The following is a 17,976-nucleotide window of genomic DNA, read 5'->3' as shown; positions in this document are numbered from 1 at the left end:
CCCGCCTTTAGGAAGTATTGCAGTCTATATTTATATCAGTTAGATGTACGGGGATTTGAAGAAGGGGTTTTTTTTGGGGGGGGGGCTAAAGAACGGAAGATAGTCGCCTCCCTTCTGTCCCTCCCCCTCCCCCCTCCCCTCCCCGGCAGCCTGTTGCCAGCTCGCTCTTGCAGACTTGCAAGGTGGCCGTTCGTTTCAGCCTTTCTCCTCCTCTAGTCTCCCCCCCACCCCTCTCGAAATGGACGCCAGCTATGGGATGTTGGGGGGGGGGGAGAGAGAGAGAGAGATCTGGAGGGGGGCTGCACCAGCTCTCCCCCACCCTTCGCCCCTGCAATTCCTCTCCCCCATCCTCAGATTACCGGAGTGGCTGGCTGAGCAAGAGTTGGCCTTGATTTTCAACTACGGAGGGCGGGCCAAGGATGGGAAAGGAAAGGAAGTGAAAAAAAAGGGGGGGATTTGTGTGTGTGTGTGTGTGTGTGTGTGCGTTTGAGCGCGCGCGTGGATGGTGTTAAAGGTTCTTTTTTATTGTTATTTTCTTAAAATAGCCGCGGCGGCCCTTTGCAGCTCCAGTGGCCGGGCAGGCGAGCGTAGTTCTTAAGCCTTTTTTCTGCCCTCAAAAAGATAGCGATGATAGGCAGAGGGTCTTTTAAAACCCGGGTGTCGGGTCACGTCTGAAGCTAGGAAAAGCCAGTTCCTCTTCTTTCCTTCCTACCAACGTGCAATCCGCCCTTCGATCCTTCGCTTTCCAAAATTTGCCCTGCTTTGGGGGGAAGACTGGACTTTTCGCCGCTTCCGGAGGGTGAGTTTCCAACTGCTTTTTTCAAACCCCTTCTGACTCTTTCGAGATGCCTTTAATTTCCCTCCCCGCCAGGTACAACTTTCCAAAACGGGAATGAGGGGTGGGTACTATAGGTCTACCCACTTTACTAGATGTGGCTGTTTAGTAGCGAAAGAGTTAGGCTGTAGAACAGGTCAGCGTTGGTTCCAGCCAACAGTTGCAAAACCTTCCGCTGAATTAAATATCGTATGTCAATTGTATGTAGAGACATTTATGGCATCAAAAGATTAGCAACAGAAATCTTATTTTTCTCTCTGTTCCCAACCCCCCTGCACAGAAGCTTTTGTGTTGCCCTTTGGGTATTTTGCGTTACCGTTTTTTTCTAATCTTTATGCCATTTTTTTTCTCTATATATTTTATTTTTCTTCTGTTGGGTGGATGGATGGACAGACTGCGTGGAGACAGAAGTATTAGGCATAATAATAACAACAATGGCAATAACTCATCATCATCATCATCATTATTATTATAAATCGTAGTGACATGTGAGAGATTATGGACTGCGCCCCTCTCTGTCCCTGAGACCCTAACTTGTGACGTTTTGGTTTCAAGTCCACGGGTTAGGCTCTTGGGAGCTGTGAGTTGTGCCCCTACATCCTTCTCCAGTGTGCATGGATTTGGGGAGGAGGGGGCTGTAGGTATATGGGAAAAGTTGTTTAACGGAGGAAGCCGTTCTTTGCCTTTGTGTTCTTCTACTCCACCCCCAAAGATCTACAAGTATGTTCTTAAATGATGGCCACAAAGGCTCAGCTCAAAACAAAAATAAAAATGAAATCCCACTATTTAAGAGAAATTTGGTATTTGAGTTCCATGAGTTTATTTCTTCTGCTCCTTTCAAGGTGTGAGTCGATGCATCCTTTTTGCTAGGGGTGCTCATGCGTATAAGTTTATCAGAGGTCTGTCTGGGCGTCCATTGGAAGGTGCAGGGAGAAAGCTCTGCAAAAAGCAGACATCAAGAAGCCTGGCTTTTTTTTTTCTGAATTGCAGCAAAAGTCCCCCGGAGTTCTGGTTTTGATTGAAGCTTTTAGGCAGAGCCCTGGATGGCAGGATTCAGGCATATTTTTATCCCCTCTCGGGCTGTCTAGTTGGGTCCTTTTAATATTCTAGTTGGGTCCTTTTAATATTCTAGACTGTTTTCCCTCTACCTCTTCACGCCCAACATTTAAGGAGCTCTCCGGTCTTCCTGCCAATTAATATTGATAATAAATGGACCTCAACGCAGGGCAATATATACAGTTTGTGCCTATAGGCCTGCGGATAAAAGTAAGTCCTTATTTCTCCCGTCTACACCCTCCCCTTAACACACGCATACACACACACACACACACAACCCCGACACATTCTTGAGAGCAACACACAGTACTTCCAGAGCGTAATAGAAACAGCTCGGTACCTTGGTGCTTGACCTCAATCTATCTTTCAGCTTCAAATCCCAGCATGCTTCCTGCTTCCAGGTTTAAAAACGGAACTATTATTTCATAGTACAGTGCACGGAGAGATGGTTGGTAGCTGGGCAGTTATATGTGCAACTGTTTTCACCCGACACCCCTTTTCTGGATCTTGCTGCGCCTGCTTTAATTTTTCACTTTTTTTTTTCCAGCATTCCATTCAAGATAAACGGCTTATAAACACAAGAGCTGAGGTTTTCCTTCCCTGGCTCTGGTTCTCTTTAGTCTGGCATTTTTTTTATTTTAATTTTTTTTGCAAAGGGGACACGAAACCTGTTGGAAATAACCTATCGGTTAGGGGGAAAAAAAAGAGGGATGAAGTTACTATGCTGGGAGGTGTGGTGTGCTTCCAAAGAGACTTGGGTTTGCTGGGGGGGGGGCGTCCCTTGATCCTGCCTTTTGCTGCATCATTGATAAGGAGGTTAGATTTGCCTTGCCCCCCAAAAAGGGCTGCATTGTGAATTTTGTTGCGTTGGTCCAGAATGCCATCGATATGAAATCAGAAATTAAGGGGAGAGGCCTCTGGTTTCATAAAAAGATGAATTCTGGGGATGTGCCCTGCTGAACATAATAGGGCAGCAGTGTCTCCGAGGCATGTGCTTGTGGTTGTTTGCGTGGTGACTTACAAATTAGTCCCACAGAATCCAGGCTCGTGTTTTGGGTAAAAACACACATAGATTCTTGATATGCATAGGCTTGGGGGAGCCGCAGGAGTGGAGAAGCTGCTTGCAAAATGGGAAAGCCCTTATTCATTTCACTGCCTTCTCAAAATTAAAAGGCAAAAGGATCCATGAAACAGAAAACGGTAAAATATTCGTATTGCCAGTGAGGTAGATAGGCAACTTTCGATTTACATTACAATAACTGGCATGATTCCCCCCCCCCCCAAAAAAAATCCAATACCAATCTGAAGTGAAATCTCCCCAAACCTGACTCCTTTTCTTTAAAAAGAAAAGAAATTATACCCTTAAAAATAATCAGGGAAAAGTTTTTGTGGTTTCCAAATCTTCCTATAGATTTAGATTCCTTTGAAATGAGGGAATGAGACTGGCTTTGCATTCTTTCCAGAAATTATATTCATGATTTGGAAGGTGCATGGCTCACAAAAACATCTCAAGCTGGGTATTAAGCCATTGCTGAACAGAGGATTAAAATTAAAGCAAAAGAAGGAATCCTCGATCTATCTATCTATCTATCTATCTGTCTGTCTGTCTGTCTGTCTATTTCTATAATATATTCTATAATATATATGTGTGTGTGTGTGTGTGTGTATTATAGTGATATAGAGATATAGAAGAGAGAGTGTGTGTGTGTGAGAGAGAGAGAGAGATGACTGCGATCATGCCACCCCTAACCAGATTCCCAAATTAAATTGGGCAGAATCATAATAATAAGTGTGATAGGAATCATCTCTTTCCATAGCCTGCCCTTTGGGAAAAGTGGAAGCAGCAAATTTGCCTTTGTATCTAGAAGGTGGCTGTGTATACAAGATTGGGGGGGGGCGGGAAGTGTAGTAAAATAACAATGCCTAAAAATCCTCTCTTTCATGCCATGCTTTGTAACAATGCAGAAGCACCCTTTCTTCTCTCTTCCTATGGCAGACAGGTTTCGCTGCCTCCACCCCTCCCTCAGTTCCTCCTCTGAGGAACACACCAGTGAAGTTCAGTGAAATGAGTAACATAATTGGGAGTTGGTTCAATCACTACCAGTCTAGACTAGTCCAGACCCATCAATTAAGCAGGTTTTTTTTTTTTTTTTTTTTTTGCTTTAAAGGGAAACCACACTCAGCACAAGTAGGCTACTATTGATAGTGAACGCCTTTCCTCCAACGTGCAAAGTTTTAGCCAGATCCCAAATAAAGGGTAGGGGGAAGGAGGGAGAGGGAGGGAGAAAGGGAGATTTGACAGGGAGGGAGAAAGAGGGTGAAGAAATAGGAACTTTTTGGCAACCAGAGGTAATCGTGGTGATTCGGTATATCCCATATATACCACACACACATTCTTCTCTTCCATATTGTCTAGGTTGGCATTTATGTCATCTTTGAGGTGGGGCTGCAATGTAATTGCACTATAAATGTCTCCAGTTGGAAGAATTTTTAGGTAATCAAGCAGGAATTCATGTGAATAATGAGAAGCATGTTTTCTTTTGCTGCTTAAAAAAATTATTCTATCTCTCTGGAATTTCCTTTCCTTTCCTTCTTTCCTTTTCTCCCTCCCTTTTTTCCTTTCCTTTCCTTTTTTTTTTATCTTTCATTCCTTTCCTTTTCTCCATCCCTCTTTTTTCCTTTCCTTTCCTTTCCTTTCCTTTCCTTCCCTTCCCTATTTTAATAGGAACATCAACATAAAATCAAGCCATGTTATTTAGGCTACATTAAATTGGTTTGGTGTTTCTTTAATTCTGCTTGTGTACAATGGGGAGGGGCAGTATTCACACACCTAGCAGAAAAGATAGCTGGCCAATTCTGACTTCATTTAAAAATTAAAAAAATGCATGCTTCTGTTTATTTCCATTCCTGTTTAGTTTGAATTACAGTATATTGGATCCTTGTACTTAAATGTACCTTTTTTTTCCTTTCGTCTAAGATTTTTTTTTTTTTCTGCTTTCATCTTTGGAAATGACAATATCTTGAAAATTTCACCTGGCTTATGTTGACGGATTTTGTGCATTTTAGTCTTGCAAGGTTACAATTTCTCTAACAGGATGAATAGTTTAAAGGTGCAGGATTAAAAAGGATGGTGGACTTTTGGTTTTGTGCTTTGTAGCTTTTTCTTTTTTTCATATTTTGAGATTTTTTTTTTTCTGGTCTGCGGTGGGCTGGGCCTGGTTTCTGCAACCGTCTTTGTTTCTCTTGATTTTCAAGAGCTTTTGAACGCAGGTGGTATAACTTGGGAGCTAAAATGGAGTCCAATTTCTTTATCTTTCTTTTAGTAATTCCTTCCAGGGCCTTAAGTATTTTCGTGAACCTGTAACCAATTAGATGGCTGACATACAATTAAAGACTTGGTCCTGATGATTGATTTGTTTTTAATTGATTTCTAATTTCAAGCTCCTTTCCCATTATGAAAAAACAAAACAAAACAAAACAAAACAAAACCCCTCACCAGCATACAAAAAAATTCAATTCTGGTAGCAGATCCATCAAGTGTGATTTAGTTACTTGGTTTTTCATTCCAGGCTGTCCCTTTTTAAACCCTTTCCATGCCTCTTGAAGGAGATCGTTGGTCTGATGTGTTAAAATTGCCCGTGTCTGTTCTTCCCATAGCTTATTGGGGGGGGGGGGTTCCTTCAAATCATTGCAACTCCTTAAATTCTCATTATTACCCCAGGTGATCTTCACAAACAAACAAATGCTATCCCAGGGTCCTTCTGGGAAAGACTGCCATGCATGACAAAAAAAAAAAGGGAAACTCAGCATGAAAAAAGGGGGGGGGGTAGAACTATTTTTGCTTTTTGAGTTTATTGTCTTATCCCTTTTGGGGGTGACGGCCACAGTCCATGGCAAAAACATTCCCCCCTTCCCTGATTCAGGATTTTTAAAGGTTGCTAGTATGTATGTATGCATGTATGTATGTATGTATGTATGTATGTATGTATGTATGTATTTATTTTTATTTAGACTGACAGACAGACAGACATCCAACTTATTAACCACCCATCTAGTTCTCTCCCAGAGGGATGTTCGCCTTCTTTCCCTCTTGCACACACCTCCAAAGCGGGAAACAAACACACACACACACACACACACACACACACACAGGGAGAACACACACATTGTTTCAATAATCCAGGCAATAAATGCTAATTAGTAATGCTTCAGGACCCTATCAGTCAGAGTAATTATCATAATTTACCTCTTTCTTCTTAAATGCATTCCTGGCTAATTTACATTTGGAGAAGAACAATTGGACCCTCCTTCCCCATGGATGGGCTGGGTTTCCTATGCCTCTTGGCCACTTCCCCGCCCCGACCTAGCCCGTGTTGGGTTTTGCAAATCCTTCGGTCCAGATGTCCAAGCTTGTCCATAGATGCCATTTGATTTAAAAACAAAAAGCAAACGAAGATTTTTTTTTCTCAATATCCCACCGCGCCTTGTGACCTTCTCTTTGCAAGAAGGTCTTGCTGAGAGGAACAAAGGAAGGGCTGTCTTTATAAAGACACCATTAAGGAGAGAAGCAGGAGCAACAGATAAAGTGTGTGTGATATGGCAACCTACCCCACAAAAACAGAGATAATTAAATAATGGGTTTGTAGTTGTAGCTAATTAAGGCCTTCTTTTCTTTCTTTCTTTTTTTTTAAAGTGCTCCTTCAGAAACCAGAAGCAAAATAGATCTCCGAACTCTCTCTCTGGCTAAGCTGGGTCTCTCAGAGGACCACGTTCCTTTATTTTAGTCCTGCTCTTCCCTTGTTCATTTCCAGCTGATAAAAATCGGCTGGAGGTTACTAGGATTTGTGCATTTATCAATTAGGCCTCTCTTGCGATGGCGCTTTCATTCTCCGCAAGGTGATTAGCGATTTGCAGCGTTGCTAGTATTTTCTATCTGCGATACTCACACTGAGAGTTGGCATTCTCCTGTGAAGCGGTGGTGGTCATCAACAAAACCCAGATTAAGAAAATTCAGCTCCTTGGCCATTGATCTCATTCCCCTTGCTTTGTTACCAAAGGGACGAGAGATCAGTCTGGATTTATTAGCGTGCAGATGATTGGAAAGCTAAATTGCTTTGATTTCTACACATACCAGGCTGTTTCTTTCTCATCTTTCTAGCATGCTTCATTGAGAAGCTATTTCTCTCCTTAATCCCTGCCCCCCTCCTCTTCTATGTTTCCATGTTTAAAGCATGTGGCCCACCCCTCCTTCCAGCCTGGGTGACTCCCAATCTCCTCTCTGTTTGTAGCTTTGTGGTGGACCCAAAGGTGCTTTTTCAAAAGGCAATTGGACTTTGTTTTTCCTTGAAGACCTTTCACTTCTCATCCAAGGAGCTTCGTCAGTTCTGGATTCAGTTCTTCAGAACTCATGAAGCTTCTTGGATGAGAAGTGAAATGTCTTCAAGGAAAAACAAAGTCCAGTTGTCTTTTGAAAAAGCACCTTTGGGACAACCATGACCTGGATGCCTGAGAAGCTCCATAGACAACTTTTGGGGGAATTCATGCCTAGCTACTGATTGCTACTTCTGATCACCATATATTTTTGTACCATGCCAGACAAACATTCCTTAAACTCCTAGGTAATCAACCTCTGGGAACTGAGTGAGACCTGGAGTCATGCTTGGGGATATATGATTTTCAAGGACATCTGTCTTAAACAAGCTCTACGGTTTGTGATTACAAACAGGGATTTTGGTTCCTGCTGGAAGTGAAGCCAGAAGGAGCATCTCCAAAATTTGGATGCTCTTCTTGGAAGCCATGTCTTCAACCACAATTCACAATATCATCACACGCTGCTGGGGAATATATATAAATTACACACTGCTGGATTCACCAATAGAAGTGTTACCGTATGCTGACTCACCTCCATGATATTTCATTTGCACTGAAAGTGATTAAATGTGACTCACCCCAACACAAAATTTAGCAAGGTCAGGAACAGCAATCTGCTTCGTCATCATTCAAGGGCTGGTCAGTCAAATCTGTCATGATTTTGTTCCATTTGGTTTTTTTAACCGAGACAAAACTAATTTCTGCTCTTTCCAAAACGTTGAACAGCCACTCCCAAGATATTTGATAGCCCTTCTTTTTTTATTAGTGATCTTTTAAAAAGATACAAAGGAATACAAACTTAAAAAAAGTGTATAAAAGGAAAAAAAGAAAAATACTGTAGGAAAAAACAAAAAGAAACATATAGTGAAGAAAAGAAAAATACAAAGAAATGGATCCCTTCTTCATCACCACAAGTATAAGCAATTTCAGCAATATTACTTCTTAAAATACAACTAATGATCCCATATCTCATCTTGCGTCTACAGGATCCTGTAATCCTTACAAATAAATCATTAAAATGTCATCATTCAGACCTCATCAGCAAAAGTCCATTAACACATCTATTTTAAACTTGATCAAATAAACCAACTTTATATTCTTCCCTTTTAGAAATCTTGATCTTTAATCCATTCAAATAATGCCCTAAAATTGATTTTCACTTTTAATTTGTTCCTACTCACAAAATTCTTCAAAGCTTTAACAAATCTCTTCTATAAATCCAGGATAAGAAACTGATCCAGGTTTCTCTTTTAATTATGAAGGCATTAGTCAGTTTCATTTGTATATCCAATGTGGCATCTTTTTTTCCATATCCCTCATATAGCGTGTCATTTTTAAATCTACTTTCAGATCAATCTCAGTCTTGTTTGGCAAAACTCATTTTTCTTCCATTATTTCTTTAAAATACAGACTATCTATAAGACCACGCTTCCTTAACATTAACTTCTGGGCCTATTGTTAAAAAATGTTGCCCAGTGTTAAAGCATTTTGCTCCATTCTGTGTTAGGAAATCCAATTTAAGTGTTCGTCTCTTTTAATTGTAATCTGTAGTTTCTTCTAGTTCCCTCTAGTGTTCAGCCTTCAAAGTCCCATATTATCACTTTTTTTTAAAAAAAAAAATCAAAACATTTGTCCATGGGAAAGGTTCTTATAATTAATTTCAAAATCTTATTACAAATCCCTTAGCCTATTTGTAACTTTCCAGAATCAACATTGTAATCACTCTCTTGCTGTTTATTCAAAAAAAAAAAGTCCTTAAACTTGTATTTGAAACTTCTTTCACTAAGGATTGAAGGAAACTCACCCAGTGCTTAAAATCTCTTGATCCAAAGCAGTGTTTCTCAACCTTGACAATTTTAAGGCATGTGGACTTCAACTCCCAGAATTCCACAGCCAGCACTGCTGGCTGTGGAATTCTGGGAGTTGAAGTCCACATGCCTTAAAATTGTCAAGGTTGAGAAACACTGATCCAAAGGCTCCAAATAGCAGAAAAGCAATTTAAAAAATGATTAGAAAAGATAGTCTGTAATCCCAGGTTCCTTCAAGGGGCTGACCATGGTTTGAGCAAGATGGTGATTCCCTCATCTCCCAGAGCTCTGAACGCATTGGAGACCACTACCTTGCAATGTTCTCGCAAGAAACAATGGTCTGGAGCACTTGAGGGCAATCTCAAGTCCTCTCCTTGTCTGGAGAGGAATTATGAAGAGCCGGTCTACTAGTCATCAATTCATTCCATCAATGTCATCAGCTCCAATTTTAGCAGAGCTATCTTCCATTCATCATTTGTTCCCAAGAAGTTTGAAACTGGATAGTGCTTCTGTGTCAGTAGGTTCTGAAACCTGGGTAATTCTATTTGTAGTTGTTCGTGTCTAAACACGTGTAAACACTTGCTTTTTATGCTGCCTTGTAGTATATAATAAGAATAAAGTTGGAAGGGACCTTGGAGTTCATTTAGTCCAACCCCCTGCTCAGGCAGGAAACCCTATACCATTTCAGACAAATGGCTGTCCAGTCTCTTCTTAAAAACTTCCAGTGTTGGAGAATTCACAGCTTCTGGTGGCAGGTTGCTCCACTGATTATTTGTTCTAACTATCAGGAAATTTCTCCTTAGTTCTAGGTTGCTTCTCTCCTTAGTTAGTTTCTATCCATTGCTTCTTGTCCTGCCTTCAGGCGCTTTGGAGAATAGCTTGACTCCCTCTTCTTTGTGGCAGCCCCTGAGATACTGGAAGACTGCTGTCATGTCCCCCCTCGTCCTTCTCTTCATTAAATTAGACATACCCAATTCCAGCAACCGTTCCTTATGTGTTTTAGCCTCCATATACCTATGGATTGTTCTATATGCAGTAATTTGGTCTCTGAACTCATGTATTTAGTGTTGTACTTCCTCAAACACTTTCTTCCTTTCTAAAAGAAAACTGTGTTCATTTTTCTTATTGTCGTCCTATCTGAGAAAATACTTCCAATTTTTTTCTAGGTGATGGTTTTTGTGTTCTTCATCATTCAGTGAAGCAGAGGAAACACTGGCTGATGTTGTTGTTGACTATTCTGAAGTTGCCCTGGATGCTCAGCTTTTCCAACCAAAAAGGGGAGGGGCTTCCTTTTGAGTTTGCCCATCATAATTTAGGTGAGGCATCAGAAGCCAGAGAGGCTGCTGCTTGTTGGAGTGATAATTGTTCAAGGAAAAACTGCACATTTGCACACATTCCTTTGACGCTTGTCACTGAATAAATGCAAAGTCACCATCCATAGATTTTTTTTCCCCAAAATTATTTTATTCCCTGTGAGAGAAAAGCGGTAGAAAAACATGTAGGAAAAGAACGTTCTGCCTGATTGTGCCCTGAAGCAGTATTCTACTCTTTTTCCAGGATTTCCATTTAACCAGAGAACTCCAGAAATCTGTCTATGTATACCAGTAGGTAGACAGACAGACAGACAGACAGACAGATCGACCAGTGTTTCTCAACTTTGGCAACTAAGATGTGTGGACTTCAACTTCCAGAATTCCTTAGTCATCCCCTACAATAGGGATGAAAGGAAGGAAGGAAGGAAGGAAGGAAGGAAGGAAGGAAGGGAGGGAGGGAGGGAGGGAGGAAGGAAGGAAGGAAGGGAAAAAAAGAAAGAAAGAAAGAAAGAAAGAAAGAAAGAAAGAAAGAAAGAAAGAAAGAAAGAAAGAAAGAAAGTTGCCCAGGTAGTCAATTTCAACTACTAGTGAATGAAAGGGTTGAGTCATTCACAAATTTAGAAAGAAATCTACATTAAAGGTAGAGAACCCCAAAATTATACCTATATATAAGGCATAAATGGATACATAAATAACCACATTTAAGATGTACTGCCAGAATATCCCATTAGCCTCTCTGAATTCAACCATTGTCAATGGTGTCCTTGTGTAGAGCTTTCTAATCACAAAGGCAGATGATATGGTTTTCAGTCATGACCATATCAGATCATGCTGTCTCCTATTTTTTTGCAACCCTGTCACTTTCTGGTGCAAAAACCAAATCAAGAATATGTATACCTAGAGAGTCAGTTTGGGTAGTGGTTAAGGTCCTGGGCTAGAAACCAGGAGATATTGAGTTTTAGTCTTCTTTTAGTCATGAAAGCCGGCTGTGTGTTTTTGGGCCAATCATCAGAAGATGGTGAGTTCTAGTCCCACTTTAGCCATGAAAGTCAGCAGGTGACTTTGGGCCAATCACCAAGAGAGTATGAGTTCGTCCTGCCTTAAGTATGAAAGCCAACTGAGTGACGTTGGGCCAATCACCAGGACATTGTGACTTCTAGTTGTACCTTAGGCATGAAAACTGGCTGAGTGACTTTGGATCTGTCCTACTCTTTTAGCCCAATGCACCTCACAGGGTTATTCTGGGAAAAAGAGGAGGAAGGAAGAGTATTAGGTATGTTTGGTGCCTGGAAAAAAAAATGGAGGGGTTAGAGTCTAAATGTTGCTTAATTGAAAAAATATTTTATCTTCTCAGAACAAATCACATATGCTTTATCTCAAGAAAAATGAGTAAATTGATCCTACGCTGATCAGATTTCACCAGTAATTTAAAGAGATTCACCCCATTCTTAAAGAATTTTACCCATTTTATAGCTTGAGATAAAATCTTATATATATCCAACTGGATATATATTGGGAAATAGGATATCAAGATTACACACATACACACATACATACATACACACACAATAAAGATGGAAGGGACCTTGGAGGTCTTCTAGTTCAACCCCCTGCTCAAGCAGGAGACCCTATACCATTCCAGACAAGTGACTGTCCAGACTCTTTTTGAAAACCTCCAGAGTTGGAGCACCACAACTTCTGAAGGCAATCTGTTCCGTAGTTTGATTGTTCTCACTGTCAGAAAACTTACTTCTAGGTTCGTTCTCTCCTTGATTAGTTTCCATCCATTGTTTCTTGCAATATCAATGAACCCAACTTTTTTCTTCTCCACAATAATTATGTCAGGCCAGATATCTGTCTGTTTGGATCCAAAAGTTCCATAGGATCTGGACTTGCTCATTTTCAAGAACTTTGTTAAATTTGGTGTTCCCAGTAATTTTAGCCTCATTCGAACCCAAACTTCTGGCAAAGCTTCCCATGTATAATTTTGGCAACTTGATCATGACGTTGTAGATAATCAGTCTGTGAGATTTTGCTGCAGCCACTGATAAGGGATTCCACTATTTTATCTTTCTCGTTGCATAAGCGACATTTGCTGTTGTTGCTGAGATGTTGGATTTTTTGCTTTCATGGAACTGGTCCGCAAGGCTTGTTCTTGGTCAGCTAAAATGAAGCCTTCAGTTTCTTTCTTCAGCACTTCTGATCTCAACCATCTCCATGTTAGCTTTTTATTATTGTTGTTATTGTTATACAATCTAATTGTTGATTAGATCAACAATGGTTTGTCCTACCAATAGGCAAAGTGAGAACCAACAGGATGTTGGAAGAGAGTGCTTCAAATGAAATACAACTTATCCTGAATTCCAATAGCTTTTTATTCCATGGTCCATGTTGATGATGGATTCCATAGCCAGCCCACTTGGTATTCATGCATGCAATGAAAAGAGGGGCCGTCTTGTCCCTTGCTTCAGGCAGCAAAATGCCTTGAGTCAGCCTTGAGCGGGAGCATCAATCTAAGCCAACAGGACTGTCTTTATATTCTCCCTGGAGCACAGACCTCCTGTCCCAAGGGGATCAATGGGGTAGGGCAGTGGTGGCGAACCTATGGCACGGGTGCCAGAGGCGGCACTCGGAGCCCTCTCTGTGGGCACACGTGCCGTTGCCCCAGCCTCGCCTCCCCCCGTGACCTCTCCTCTCCAGCAGCCCCCATGAAGGAGAGTCGCCCCTGAGTGTGGCCCATGCAGAGCAGTGCATCCAAGGACATGGCAGCCAGGCAGCATAGACAAGACTCTGCCCTCACACCCCATCATGCACAGTTGATGCTGTAGGGTGCGGGCAGTGGGCGTGACCGCCATAGTGCTGCTGGACTGCCTGGGCGATCTGCGGTGGGCCCTGGAGGCGGTGAGTGGCCCTGTGGGCAGGCGGGGTGGTGGATGGGGGATGGAGTGGGGGCAGGAAGGGGGTGGCACTCGGTCTCTAAAAGGTTCGCCATCACTGGTGTAGGGCTTCCCTTACAGATCCCCCAAGAAGTGGTCGAAGGGCCCTCCCACCCTTCTAATATCCTAGAGCAGGAACCTAAGATGTTCTCAGATGTTTAAATAGAGAAGCCACTTTGCCAATCCTAATTGCCATCAAAATCACAATAACAATGGAAGGGAATATTTGTGGCTCAGGGTATAGAACTATGGGTCCTTAGCACTTTCTGAGCTTGGTTATTTTCTTGCAGATGTTTCATGACCCAACTAGGTAATATCATCAGCGATAAAAGGACTTCTACCACTTGCAGAAACGTCTGCAAGAAAACAGCCAAGCTCAAAAAGCATCAAGGACCCCACAAATCACAGTAAGGTTTTACATTCCCATGACATTCGTTGCTGAGCCCAGGTCCTCTTTTCCTCCTTAACCCCTTCGCCTTTCTGGCTTTCTCTTTACTTCTAGCTACCCGCTCTGCCATCCGTCTTCCTTTGCTCCTATGAGTTAATCTGTTGGCTCTACTCACATCTTTCTCTCCTTTTCTCTCTCTCTCCCTCTGTCTCTCTCTCCCCCCCTCCCCTGCCTTTAGCTTCTGGTTTCATTTTTAGATGACAAAATTCAAGGCACACAGCTTGGCTGTCTGGTTGCCATGGCAACCTGAGCCCCGATTATCGTACCTTGTCATTCATCAAGAGAGAATTGTGCTTGACAGACACAGACTATAGATGCCTGCAGTCTGGGTGTGAGTGTGTTTGGGTGTACATGTATTCACACAAAACATGCATGCATGCATGCATGCAGGTACACACACACAAGGAAAGAGACAAACACACATAAACAATTTTGCAGAAGCCCTTAACATTTCATTTCACTTCCATTTGGTTGCCAGTGCTTCCTGTTTTAAGTTGAATGGGAAGATTTTGGTCATGCCTGCGAGCTTCGTAGATATTCTGTCTCTCTCTCTCCCCCCCCCCCGCCCCAAACTCCAAGGAAATTTATAATGTATAATCTAGAGGAAATGGGAAACTATTGATTTTTGTTCTTCTTGTTCATGGCGGATTCATTAAACCGCGGAATGCTGGGTGCCCATGTTCCTTTATTGTATTGCATTATATTATACTTACCACCATCTCGGGCAATAATCCTACGCTGCTGCTCAATAATGGTTTTACTAATAAGAGTAATCATAAAGCAGCTTTTAAATCCGTGTCTTTTGCCAAGGATCTCATAACATTCTGGATCGCCCTGGGAAAGATGTTGGGAGCAGACCGAGCGAAATGCGAGATACAAAATGAACTGACATTTTTCATCCAATCACCAGCAGGGTTTTTTTTTTCAGAAGCTGGACTGGACCCAAATGTTCCTGAAATGCGAGAGAGAGGTAATTGCTTGTCATTGCTCAAAAATCCAAATTAATTCCCAAAGTGCACAGGCGAAAAACGTTTGCCAGGCTGCAGTTAAATCTCTCCTCCATCATTTCCACCACCTTTTTATTGGCTTTAGGAGATGAACTGTCTGTTTGGGTAGGTCTTGGCTTTCTGTGCCCCTGGCGAAGGGATATATTTTTTTCCCCCAAAGATATATTACTAGATCTTTGCAACTGAACGTACAGAAGAGGCAATCTCTCTGGGCAGATGCAGGCAGCCTATGGGAATTTGAGGTTGGGTAAAATAGCTGCTAGGAGAGTTGTGCATTCACAAAAGGATAGCCATTGAAGACACGGCTGGTCACAAAATATTCATTTGCCAGGAACATGTTTTGGTCACCCCATTGCAAAAAAGATGTTGGGACTTTGGAAAAAGTGCAGCGAAGAACAATATGATTAAAGGCCTGGAGACTAAAGCATAGGAAGAACGGTTGCAGGAACTAGGAAATGGCTAGTCTCGAAAAAAGAAGGACTAGGGGTGACATGATAGCAGTCTTGTAGTATTTGAGGGGCTGCCACAAAGAGGGGGGGGGTCAACTTATTTTCCAAAGCACCAGAAGGCAAGACAAGAAACTATGGATCAAGGAGGGAAGCAACCTGGAGTTCAGGAAAAAAAATCCTAAAAATAAGGACAATTGACCAGTGGAACGGCTTGCCTTCAGAGGTTGTGGGGGCTTCATCAATGGAAGTTTTTGAGAAAAGACTGGACAGCCATTTGTCTGGAATGATATATGGCAGACATGTCAAACACAAGGCCCGGGGGCTGGATGCAGCCCGTGAAGTGGTTTCATGTGCTCGCGAAGCCATCCTGGAAACAGGGAATGGCCCCTGCTGCCTTGGCCCTGGCCCAGGCCAGCCAGGAGCCAATGTACAATTTTGTGGTGGCCATCTTAGCACTTGCCCCAGTGGACCATGCCTTGGCACTTGCTCCGGTCCCACCGCCTTCTGCCAGAGACCCTCAGATCTGCCCCACTCCTGCCCAGGCCCCCACAGGCCCCCTTGACGCGAATGATGTAGAACTGGCCACGCCCACCCAGTAGGCCACACCCACTCCCATCCACACCCACCCAGTAGGTTGCACCCACTCTGGCCACACCCACCCGGTCCCCAAGGGAAACCGCAGTGCTGATGTGGCCCTCAGTGAAATTGAGTTTGACACCCCTGGTATATAGTCTTCTGCTTGAGCAGGGGGTTTGACTAGAAGACCTCCAAGGTCCCTTCCAGCTCTATTCTGATTAAATGGATGAAATTGACTCCCCACTTCTAGCCCATAATATTCTTTACTCTCTTCCTTTTTCCCATACAGGCAGGACTGTTGCTATAAAATTCAAATATCTGTATTACGGTCTTCTGCCATTTTATTTCCTAATGCTGCTTATATGGGACCACATCCATGGCAGTCAAGTGCATCAGGACATCCTTGCACAGATGACTCCATCTCACTCGGAGTCCTAGTTGACAATCACCTAAATATGAGCCAGCCGTGTGCTGCAGCTGCCAAAAAGGCCAACACAGTGCTAGGCTGCATTAACAGAGGGAGAGAATCAAGATCACATGAAGTGTTAATACCACTTTACAAGGCCGTGGTAAGGCCACACTTGGAATACTGCATCCAGTTTTGGTCACCACGATGTAAAAAAGATGTTGAGACTCTAGAAAGAGTACAGAGAAGAGCAACAAAGATGATTAGGGGACTGGAGGCTAAAACATATAAGAAACGGTTGCTGGAATTGGGTATGTCTAGTTTAATGAAGAGAAGGACGAGGGGGGACAGGATAGCAGCCTTCCAGTATCTCAGGAGCTACTCCAAAGAAGAGGGAGTCAAGCTATTCTCCAAGGTGCCTGAAGGCAGGACAAAAAGCAACGGGTGGAAACTAACCAAAGAGAGAAGCAACCAAGAACTAAGGAGAAACTTCCTGACAGTTAGAACAATTAACCAGTGGAACAACCTGCTTCCAGAAGCGGTGAATGCTCCAACACTGGAAGTTTTTAAGAAGAGACTGGACAGCCATTTGTCTGAAATGATGTAGGATTTCCTGCCTGAGCAGGGGGTTGGACTAGATGGCCTCCAAAGTCCCTTCCAACTTTGCTATTATTATAACTCCACAATGGATCACTGAAATAGATTCTTTGCAGGTGAGAAATCTTCCTGGTAGGCGATGACTTGGCTTTATAGCCGAAAGGGCATAAAAATATCTTCTTGAATCACCAAGCAAGCCCTCCTGAAAAGGTACTTCTTTAAAGTGCTTGATGAAATTCACCCTTTCTCTCACCCATTTTTTTCCTTGGTTCTCAATTTGCTCACTTAATTCAGACTCTGGAATCCTTGGTGCTCCCTCTGAAATTAGGTCTCTCTGTTGAAAACCAAGGTCTTTACACTTGATCCCCAAGCTACAAATATTCTCTTCTATTGATAATGCAGACTGTAGAATCCACAGAGCCGACGCCAGTCCCAAGTGTCCATGTCACCTTTCCAAAACATCACTTGTGACAGTGACATTCAACTATAATGGTTTCTACAAAGATGATAAGAGGTCTGGAGGCTAAACGCTATGATGAACAGTTAAGGGCTCTAGGTATGTGTAGCCTAAGGAAGAGAAGGCTTAGGAGAGGCCCAATAGCCATCTTTCAATACTTGAAGGGCTGTCACAGAGAAAAAGAAGGTTGATTTATTCTCCCTAGCACCTGAGGCCAGGACAAGAAGCAATGGGTGGAAGCTCCTCAGAAGATCTGACCTGGAAATCAGAAGGAATTTCTTGACAGAACAATTAATCAATGGAACAGCTTGCCTCCAGGAGTTGTGGGTGCTCAATCACTGGATGTTTTCAAGAAAAGATTGGACAACTATCTGTCCTGGATGGTCTAAAGAGTCTCGCCTTGGGCAGAAAGTTGGACTAGAAGACCTCCAAGATGACTTCTAGCCCAGCGGTTCTACTATTTTATAATGCGCAACAACTGGCTTTGTGATTTGGTGGGTGATCGACAATGAATAATTCCAAGCCAAGGGGAAGGGCATATTTACAGCCTCCACCCCAAAGTTACTCAGCATTTACTCTTTCTGCCACAGCAGGGTTAATTTCCTGTGTTAACTCCCAACCTACCTTTTCATCCCCTCCCTCTTTTGAACGTTTCCCCAGGCTAGCATTTGCAATAAAGAAATGAACAGGCAGAAAGAATTAAATGAAACCAATACCG

The 17,976-nt window shown here is 42.6% G+C and overlaps 1 long non-coding RNA gene across 2 annotated transcripts in view; it reads left to right on the top strand.

Moving 5' to 3' along the window:
- LOC120317440 overlaps window positions 1-16,347 on the top strand; it is an 18,613-nt gene extending 2,266 nt beyond the window's left edge. The window contains exons 2-4 of one of the 2 annotated variants that reach the window (XR_005559234.1): window positions 13,609-13,725; window positions 14,695-14,736; window positions 16,088-16,347. This is a non-coding gene — a long non-coding RNA (uncharacterized LOC120317440). The remainder of the gene's footprint in view (window positions 1-13,608; window positions 13,726-14,694; window positions 14,737-16,087) is intronic. The other variant, XR_005559235.1, reaches the window with a different exon arrangement.
- Window positions 16,348-17,976: the final 1,629 nt, after the last annotated feature.

Source organism: Crotalus tigris, unplaced genomic scaffold (genome assembly GCF_016545835.1).
Source record: "Crotalus tigris isolate CLP2741 ecotype Arizona unplaced genomic scaffold, ASM1654583v1 scf7180000019649.48550810456:505611, whole genome shotgun sequence".
Lineage (NCBI taxonomy): Eukaryota > Metazoa > Chordata > Lepidosauria > Squamata > Viperidae > Crotalus > Crotalus tigris.
The sequence above is the reverse complement of the archived record's forward strand: the minus strand, read 5'-3'. Positions and strand labels throughout refer to the sequence as shown.